This window comes from Nerophis ophidion, linkage group LG13 (assembly GCF_033978795.1).
Source record: "Nerophis ophidion isolate RoL-2023_Sa linkage group LG13, RoL_Noph_v1.0, whole genome shotgun sequence".
In the NCBI taxonomy this organism is placed as follows: Eukaryota; Metazoa; Chordata; class Actinopteri; order Syngnathiformes; family Syngnathidae; genus Nerophis; species Nerophis ophidion.
In genome coordinates this window covers 5,357,756-5,365,255 of record NC_084623.1, presented here as the reverse complement: position 1 = coordinate 5,365,255, position 7,500 = coordinate 5,357,756, and the positions used below count along the sequence as shown (strand labels likewise).

Here is a 7,500-nt window from a genome sequence, read left to right as displayed (position 1 = left end):
GCAGATACACTATACTGAATTTTTCAAACTGTAGGCCGCACCGGATATTTTTGTTCACATTTTCAGTAGAGCCATAATAAATTCATAAAAGAACCAAAACTTCACAAATGTTTTTTTGTGACCAACAAGTATGTGCTTCAATCATTCTATCACACACACACAAAAAAAACCAAGAGTTGTAGAAATGATTGTAAACTCAAGACAGCCATGACATGATGTTCTTTACAAGTGGATGTCAACTTTTGTTGGTGACTCTTTATAAGGAGGTAGATCTCCAATTGAAAAGTAGCTCGCCTGCTCCAGCGGACTACACTGCCACTGTGTGGACAACAGAGGTACAGCATGTCTTAATCCCCACTTACAAAAACATTGTCTTTGGTTTTACTCACAGTTTCAGTGATAATAAAAATACAGTTCCAACTCGGCGTGTGAATGAGAATTTGCACCAGCTTTCTCATACAAGAGGAAGTACACAACACGCTTGATAAAGAAGCCCAAATGAGAGAAACCACAGCAACAGAGTGAAAGAAATGATGCAAAATGTTAAGAGTTGACAAAAATATGTGATAATAAACAATGCGAGTTATTATGTCTTACCAGTGTGACGTTTCAGAGAGGACTGCGGATCATTTTTGTCTTGCTAAACTTCCTTTTGCTGTCACTGCAAACACTCCTACTGCTGCTATCGCGTGGCCACATCACTTCCTGTGTGTGTGTGTGTGTGTGTGTGTGTGTGTGTGTGTGTGTGTGTCCACTCGTGGTGTTTGTGAGAGAGGGGTGAGAAACCCGCAAAAAAAAGCCCCCAATGTGGTGTCATTTTAGTCCGGGTGCTTTAAAGTTGGAGAGAAGGTGTGATGAGGAGATGGGTCAATACAAGTCTGTTTGTGGTGTTGGGAACTTAAAGCACTAAAGCACCAGGAGCCTCCGCAGACCCCACTGGGCGTAAAAGCCGAGCTGTCGGTGCAGACCTTGAAGCGTGCTGGCCGAAACGCGGAGGAAAATGTCACAGGAAAGTGTGCAAACACTGGGACTAGTGGTTAGAAATGCATGAGAGAATGTTATTTTCATCACCCTGTTTTTCGGACTATAAGGTGCACTTACAATCCTTTCATTTTCTCAAAAATGAAAAGTGCGCCTTATAACCCGGTGCACCTAATTTACGGCATAATTCAGGTTGTGCTTACCGACCTCGAAGCTATTTTATTTGGTACATGGTGTAATGATAAGTGTGACCAGTAGATGGCAGTCACACATAACAGATATGTGTAGGCCGCATTATGATGGCAGTAAACAACGACAAAACGGTCATGTCTGTGTGATCATGTTTCGTTTTAGTCATGTTCTGTTTGCTTTTTGGACTCTCAGTTCCTGTTTTTTCACTTTCTTGTTTATTTTGTTTCCATGACTAACCATTAGTTTTCACCTGTCCTCATGTCTTGCTCGGTTGGTAGAGCGGCAGTGCCAGCAACTTGAGGGTTGCAGGTTCAATCCCCGCTTCTGCCATCCTAGTCACTGCCGTTGTGTCCTTGGGCAAGACACTTTACACACCTGCTCCCAGTGCCACTCACACTGGTTTAAAAATGTAACTTAGATATTGGGTTTCACTATGTAAAGCGCTTTGAGTCACTACAGAAAAGCGCTATATAAATATAATTCACTTCACTTCACTGTTTTCACTGATCATGTCACTGCTATTTAAGCCAGTCTGTTTCTGTTCTTCGTACTGGCAACATCACCTTCTGCCACCTGCTCCGCACCTTGTAATGAACCATGCCAATGATCCATGTCGCATTCTCGTGCCGTTCCAAGTAAGCTTTTCGTTATTTATGCCATCGTGCAAGTTTTTGTTTTATGTTCATAGTTTTGCCTTAGTGCAAGTTTTGTTTTCACTGCCAAGTTTTTGTACCTCCTCGTGAGCGCCTCTTGTTTGTTCCTGTTTTTTAGTAGTCTTTTAGTTCAAATTAAATCATGTCTTTACCTTCTTCGTCGTCCCTGGTCCAAGTTCACTTGCATCTTTGGGAAAACAACCACCTCATAGTCCCCGTATTAACAAAAACTTTAAATGTTCCATTGAAAATATACAACATTACACACCGAGCTCAATAATCTGTCAAAATGTTTTAGTAGGATTTTGGTAAGCTATGAAGCTGCACCGTTTGATGGATTTTACTGTGCTTTAACATAGGAGTATTATTATGGTGTGTACAAGGTAAGACATTTTATCTGCCGTTTTGTTTGGCAATATTATGCAAAACCAATTTTTCTTACCTTCTGATACCTGCAGATCTGTATTTGGCATCTACTAAAAATTTGAGCGAGTCCGCTATTGTAGTTTGTGCCGACACCGTAGTCATAAAGCTTCTTCTTTGTCCTCTATCTTCATGTTTTGGGGCATTCATCCTCTGATGTTGACATTTCTGATATAAAATAGTGTGAAGTTCTTACTTATATCTGTCAGTAAACTCGCCATGAAAGCACTAAAACATACCGGTGTAGTGAGTTTACATTATTCACCCAAGGGACTTTAGTTATTAGAGAGTTCCGGTCGGACGGTTTTTGCTCTGTTATTGATTGAAGTAAAGTCTGAATGTCATTAAAACAGTTCCCTTCATCTTCTGACATTTTTTCCACTCCTGTCCTTGCACGCTACACCGCTAGGGTTGCAAAATTCCGGGAATATTAAAAGATGGAAATGTTCCATGGGAATTAACGGGAAAATAATGGGAATAAACATTGAACGCAACATGCTAGATCTTGCAGCATGAGTATTTGCTAAAACAACCTGGTTTAACGCAAATTCAGTAGGGTTTCAACCCTTCACCGTGCATTCCTCCATCACATGTGCAGTGCAGTGCATTCTTCCATCACATGCACAGATAATTCCCAGCATGCAACACACTACAGGCCACACTAGTATTTGAGCCCAAGGACTTCATCCAGTCAGGTAAGTGTTGATGATATTAGTGGGGTAAATATATTTCATCTATGGTATTTAAGTGTAATAAAGGTGTAATTACTTGCTACTTTATGACTGTAGACTATTACAGCAGACTTCCACTCAAGCTAGCTAGCTGTTCCTTTACTTGTTAAATGATTTTGGGGCCAATATCTCTAGCAAGCTAGGTTTATGTACCACCACAGTCTCATAATGAACCGAAAATATTTATCCGTTAGCCATGATGCTAGTTTTCTCTATGTTAAATCCCATTCATTTATGCTAACAACGTTAGCGTTCCTGAATTTACTTTGTTTACACCGTTTTTGCTCCACAGTAAGTCTTTGTTTTTGTTTACTTTGTAGCCAGTTCAGTTTTAGTATCGTTCTGCATAGCCTTCCCTAAGCTTTAATGCCTTTTTCTTAGGGGCACTCACCTTTTTTTGTTTGTATTTTTATTTTTTACCTGCACACTGCCTCCTGCTGTTTCCGACTTTAGCTACCTGCTGCCACCTACTGATATGGAAGAGCATTACACGGTTTCTCTGCCGAGCTCTAGACAGCACCGACACTCAACAACAACACATCATTTGCAGACTATTATTACTGGTTTGCAAAAAATATTTTTAACCCAAATAGCTGAAATGAGATAATCTCCCACGGCACACCAGACTGTACCTCGCGGCACACTTGAAAAACACCGAACTAGGGAACTCCCAAATAAAGTAGTGCGAGACTGTAACTGAGTGTGCCGCCCAATACGTTTCTCCTCATGAGCAAAATTGAACTCTGTCTCTGTAGGATTCCTTGCTTCTCATCTTGTTTAATAGATCGTTCGGTGTTTGAACCTGACGTTAGTATCACGATGCTATACTTGTACCGGTATTCCATACAACCTTAGTTCAAAGGTCACGTAACGGAATGTAATCTATAATTAGGTTTTCTTCTATTGCGTGACAACATTTGGCTATATCATCCTCGGCGGTTACACGAACGAGTATGATGATCCTCCTGGTAGGGGTGTATCCTTTTATGGAGGATGCCTGTGCGTGACTTTGTTTAACGTGGGGAGACTGGTGCACAGACAGTCACCACACGACCTTGACAGAAATCGGGTCAGGGTCCAGTGGCGTGGAGTCCAAGTCGACCGAGGACCCTTTTCTGCTGCAGCCTTCTTCCGCCATTGCAGCCGTTGTGGTAGTTCTTAAAACTACCGTCTTCCGCCTGCTCCGCCGTGGAGGTCTTCACCGTATCCCTGGCAAAGGGGAAGTCAGGTACTAGGCCTTTGCCAAGGACCACCTGGGGTAAGAGTACTCAGTAACAGTGCCCCAAGACCCCATAGAGGAGCCTACAAAGCCGGATGCACTTTAACCTCATGCCCAGGACACATAGCAGTACTAGACGTTGAACAATCAATCAATCAATCAATGTTTACTTATATAGCCCTAAATCACTAGTGTCTCAAAGGGCTGCACAAACCACCACGACATAAGGGCAAGGAAAACTCACACCCAGTGGGACGTCGGTGACAATGATGACTATGAGAACCTTGGAGAGGAGGAAAGCAATGGATGTCGAGCGGGTCTAACATGATACTGTGAAAGTTCAATCCATAATGGATCCAACACAGTCGCGAGAGTCCAGTCCAAAGCGGAACCAACACAGCAGCGAGAGTCCCGTTCACAGCCGAGCCAGCAGGAAACCATCCCAAGCGGAGGCGGATCAGCAGCGCAGAGATGTCCCCAGCCGATACACAGGCAAGCAGTACATGGCCACCGGATCGGACCGGACCCCCTCCACAAGGGAGAGTGGGACATAGAAGAAAAAGAAAAGAAACGGCAGATCAACTGGTCTAAAAAGGGAGTCTATTTAAAGGCTAGAGTATACAAATGAGTTTTAAGGTGAGACTTAAATGCTTCTACCGGGAGGGCATTCCAGAGTACTGGAGCCCGAACGGAAAACGCTCTATAGCCCGCAGACTTTTTTTGGGCTTTGGGAATCACTAACAAGCCGGAGTCCTTTGAACGCAGATTTCTTGCCGGGACATATGGTACAATACAATCGGCAAGATAGGATGGAGCTAGACCGTGTAGTATTTTATACGTAAGTAGTAAAACCTTAAAGTCACATCTTAAGTGCACAGGAAGCCAGTGCAGGTGAGCCAGTATAGGTATATATGTATGTATATATGTATATAAAGGTATATACAGTATAGGTATATATGTATGTATATATTTATATAAAGGTATATACAGTACAGGCGTAATGTGATCAAACTTTCTTGTTCTTGTCAAAAGTCTAGCAGCCGCATTTTGTACCAACTGTAATCTTTTAATGCTAGACATGGGGGGACCCGAAAATAATACGTTACAGTAGTCGAGGCGAGACGTAACAAATGCATGGATAATGATCTCAGCGTCTTTAGTAGACAGAATGGAGCGAATTTTAGCGATATTACGGAGATGAAAGAAGGCCGTTTTAGTAACGCTTTTAATGTGTGCCTCAAAGGAGAGAGTTGGGTCAAAGATAATACCCAGATTCTTTACTGTATCGCCTTGTTTAATTGTTTGGTTGTCAAATGTTAGAGTTGTATTATTAAATAGAGTTCGGTGTCTAGCAGGACCGATAATCAGCATTTCCGTTTTTTTGGCGTTGAGTTGCAAAAAGTTAGCGGACATCCATTGTTTAATTTCATTAAGACACGCCTCCAGCTGACTACAATCCGGCGTGTTGGTCAGCTTTAGGGGCATGTAGAGTTGGGTGTCATCAGCATAACAGTGAAAGCTAACACCGTATTTGCGTATGATGTCACCTAGCGGCAGCATGTAGATGCTGAAGAGTGCAGGGCCAAGGACCGAACCCTGGGGAACTCCACACGTTACCTTAACGTAGTCCGAGGTCACATTGTTATGGGAGACACACTGCATCCTATCAGTAAGATAAGAGTTAAACCAAGACAGGGCTAAGTCTGACATACCAGTTCGTGTTTTGATACGTTCTAATAAAATATTATGATCGATGGAAACAAGCATGGTTTCAAGGTGTATCCGTGACTTCATCTGGCCTGCTCCGGTCTCTTCCAAACAAGGTCATGTTCAGGCCGCGGACTTGGATGAGCCGCAGTTGCAGCAACGGAGCGCGGAGTCAGAACGTTAGAGGCAAGGAATGCAGAATGGCTCCTGCTGAGCTCGTAGAAGTGTAGCGTGCTTCAAGTCCGCCTGATTTATGTGGTTAGGGAGGCAGAGCTCACGCAGCAGAAAGAATCAAACAATCCCCAGGGAGTGGATGGACAGGAAGTGGTGTGGACAGCAAGCATTGTCGGAGAGGGTCTGGGTTCTGCACAACATGATTTGATTCACTGGGTTCTGTGTGTGTTACTAAAACGTCTGTGTACAGAAATAATCTGGTTATGTTTATTCTCGGGAAGATATGGCAACATGGAAGCGTTAAAGGCCTACTGAAATGAGATGTTCTTATTTAAACGGGGTTAGCAGGTCCATTCTATGTGTCATACTTCATCATTTCGCGATATTGCCATATTTTTGCTGAAAGGATTTAGTAGAGAACATTGATGATAAAGTTCCCAACTTTTGGTCGCTAATAAAAAAAGCCTCGGCTGTACCGGAAGTAGCAGACGGTGTGCGCGTGACGTCACGGGTTGTGGAGCTCCTCACATCTGAACATTGTTTACAATCATGGCCACCAGCAGCAAGAGCGATTCGGACCGAGAAAGCGACGATTTCCCCATTAATTTGAGTGAGGATGAAAGATCCGTGGATGAGGAAAGTGAGAGTGAAGGACTAGAAGAAAAAAAAAGACGAGGGTTCCAGACCGATCCAAGCTATAAGTAGTCTGCTTTTATCGCATAATTACACAGATTTCCGGACATCTGTGTTACTGAATCTTTTGCAATTTGTTCAATTAATAATGGAGACTACAAAGAAGAAAGATGGAGGTGGGAAGCGGCGTATTGCGGTCGGCTGTAGCAAAACAAACACAGCCGGTGTTTCTTTTTTTACATTCCCTAAAGATGACAGTGAAGCTTTAATACGGAACAGAGCAGTCAAGCAAACATGGTTCTTTACCACATGTGAACCGGCAGGTTTCTGTGAGAAAATTGTGGTAATAAGTTGGCTCTTACCGTAGACATGAGCGGAGCTTGTGTCGTTCCCCCTGCAGCTGTCAAAGAGGCAGCTGCTGACTCTCTTGGCTCCTCCGTATCTTCCCTCGGAGACACTGGCGGTCACCACACCCCTCCGACTTTCAGGTATGATTATATAATCTCACTAAAACACTAGTAACTTAATAAGCAGATAAGAGATTTTCCAGAATTATCCTAGTAAATGTGTCTAATAAAATCTGGAACGCTCCCACTGCCCTCGTCTTTTTTTTTCTTCTAGTCCTTCACTCTCACTTTCCGCATCCACGGATCTTTCATCCTCGCTCAAATTAATGGGGAAATTGTCGCTTTCTCGGTCTGAATCGCTCTCGCTGCTGGTGGCCATGATTGTAAACAATGTTCAGATGTGAGGAGCTCCACAACCCGTGATGTCACGCACATATCGT

The 7,500-nt window shown here is 43.1% G+C and overlaps 1 protein-coding gene across 5 annotated transcripts in view; it reads right to left on the bottom strand.

The window, feature by feature from the left end:
* The window catches only part of LOC133564151 (LIM and senescent cell antigen-like-containing domain protein 1), a 73,061-nt gene that overhangs the window by 64,754 nt on the left and 807 nt on the right, over positions 1-7,500 (bottom strand). The window contains exon 1 of one of the 5 annotated variants that reach the window (XM_061918291.1): positions 598-718. The exons of the other annotated variants lie outside the window; for them this stretch is intronic. The gene's annotated coding sequence lies outside the window, so the exon portion shown is untranslated. Of the gene's footprint in view, positions 1-597; positions 719-7,500 lie in introns of those variants that run through there. 5 annotated transcript variants of the gene reach the window in all.